We start from the raw sequence: 2,500 nt of genomic DNA, 5'->3' as shown, positions 1-2,500 counted from the left end.
CCCAACCTTCCCCTCCCTTGGCACCTCCCCACCCCTCACTCTCCCCCGCTCCTCTTAATTCACTCCCACACTCCTTGAGTAAGTAATTGCTCACTCCTCAGTAATTGGTCAGCGTCGTGTCCCTCGCCAGTGTCCACTATAGAGAGAGAGAGAGAGAGAGAGAGAGAGAGAGAGAGAGAGAGAGAGAGAGAGAGAGAGAGAGAGAGAGAGAATTTTGTATTGTTGTTTGTTCGTTTTTTCTTTATTTTGTGTGTGTGTGTGTGTGTGTGTGTGTGTGTGTGTGTGTGTGTGTGTGTGTGTGTGTGTGTGTGTGTGTGTTTGTTTGTGTTGCTCTCTCTCTCTCTCTCTCTCTCTCTCTCTCTCTCTCTCTCTCTCTCTCTCTCTCTCTCTCTCTCTCTCTCTCTCTCTCCCTGCATACCTGTCACTCTTCACCTGTGGGGGTCAGCTGATTTGTGTGGCATCGGGAGGAGGGGGGTAGTGGATAGTGGAGAGGAGGGGAGGCCATGGGGAGGGGGGTGATGGGGAGGAGGGGGGTGTCTACTATAGCGTATTTCGTTATTTATGGCCGCCACTAGTTACGTATATTTTCACATGTTCTTCCGGTCCACCGAGTGTCTGGTTGGAGGTGTCAATTGTGAGAGAGATAAATAAATGAATAAATAAATAAATAAATAAATGAAATGAAATGAATAAATGAATAAATAAATAAATAAAGCAGCTTCGAATTTTTGGTCGGCATTAATTTTTAGTGGTGTGTTTTTGTTCGTGTTGAGAGAGAGAGAGAGAGAGAGAGAGAGAGAGAGAGAGAGAGAGAGAGAGAGAGAGAGAGAGAGAGATGGAATGTATGTATATATGTATGTAGCGTGGTGCATATTTTGTGTAATTTATGTAAAATGTGTGTTTGATTATGATCGTGTGTTTGTTTGTTTGTTTGTTTGTTTGTTTGTTTGCTTCTGTGTATGCTTATCTGTCTGTCTGCCTGTCTGTTTGTCTGCCCGTCTCTCTCTCTCTCTCTCTCTCTCTCTCTCTCTCTCTCTCTCTCTCTCTCTCTCTCTCTCTCTCTCTCTCTCTCTCTCTCTCTCTCTCTCTCTCTCTCTCTCTCTCTCTATCATCCACCCATACCCTCCCACCACTCCTACCCACTCCCTCATTTACGTATGTATGTATATATATGAGTGTGTGTGTGTGTGCTGTGTGTGAGTGTGCGCGCGTGTGTGCTGGCTGCCATCGAGTATCTGCCACGGTAACCTGGGAGCAGCAGGGCGTGGGGACACATAAAAAACAGCGTGATAGTAATGCTGGTCTGGCATGAATGACTCGCATTGGTGATCCCGTGGAAATGTCGCAAACTCTGTGATTAATGGTGCCGGTGATTCATGGCCGAGCGGAGGGAGAGAGGGAGAGGGAGAGAGAGAGACAAGGGCGAGAGGTGGGGTAAAAACTGAGGGGAAAAGGAGATAGGGAGAGGAGGGATGGCAGAAGAGGGGAGACAGGGAGGGGAGGGAGAAGTAAAGGCATAGTTAGGGAGAGAAGGGCGGGTGTACAGGGGAAAATAAGGGGGAATAAGGGAGGAATTAGGGGAAAGGAAGAGGGGGAGAGGAAGAAAGACAGGGAGATGAGGGAATGCAAAGGGAAACAAGGAAGAGGGTTTAAGGATGAAAAAATGAGAGGAAATAAGAGGAATTATGGGAAAGGGAGAGAAAGGATGAGGGAAATTTTATAAATGGGGAAAAAAAGGGAAGAGATGCAGTTTTATTTCTTCATTAATTATTATTATTTATGTTTTTTTTTGCTGTCTGTCTGTCTGTCTGTCTGTCTGTGTGTTTGTTTATATATTTTTTTGTCTTTTGTTTGTTTGTTCGTGTGTTTGTTTGTTTGTTTGTGTCTGCTGAGGTCTGTTGTTATCTCCATCATCATCATCACCTTCTTCTTCTTCTTCTTCTTCTTCTTCTTCTTCTTCTTCTTCTTCTTCTTCTTCTTCTTCTTCTTCTACTAACATTTTTGGATAATCTCCGTATCAGTATTCGTATTCATTCATTCATTCATTTACTCTTCATCATTCATAACCTCAGCAAACTTCTCTAACACCTTCCTTTTTCTCTCCCAGTTCATCACCCTTTCCTTTATCTATCATTTCCCCTCACTCCCCTTATCTAACATATCCTATTAATTTGCTCCTTCCTTTCCTATCCACCCCTCTTTAATTTCTTCCTCAAATTCCTTTCCCTCTCATCCCTCTCCTATCATCACACTTTCCCTCTCATTCTGTTCCTGTCTCCTCCTCCTCCTCCTCCTCCTTCTTCTTCTTTCCCCTCCCCTCCTCTTCCTCCCTTCCTATTTCCATCAGTTTTCTCTCTTATTTTTCCTATGCTGCTGACTTGTCTCCTTCAAACTGTCCCATTTTTCCTCCCCATCATTTTCCCTCCTATTTTCCCCCTCCAGATTTCCTCCTCCACACTCGTGCTGTTGTCCCTCTCTTGCTAACTGGTCCCGTCCCATT

Source organism: Scylla paramamosain, chromosome 9 (assembly GCF_035594125.1).
Source record: "Scylla paramamosain isolate STU-SP2022 chromosome 9, ASM3559412v1, whole genome shotgun sequence".
NCBI classification, from domain to species: domain Eukaryota; kingdom Metazoa; phylum Arthropoda; class Malacostraca; order Decapoda; family Portunidae; genus Scylla; species Scylla paramamosain.
The sequence above is the reverse complement of the archived record's forward strand: the minus strand, read 5'-3'. Positions refer to the sequence as shown.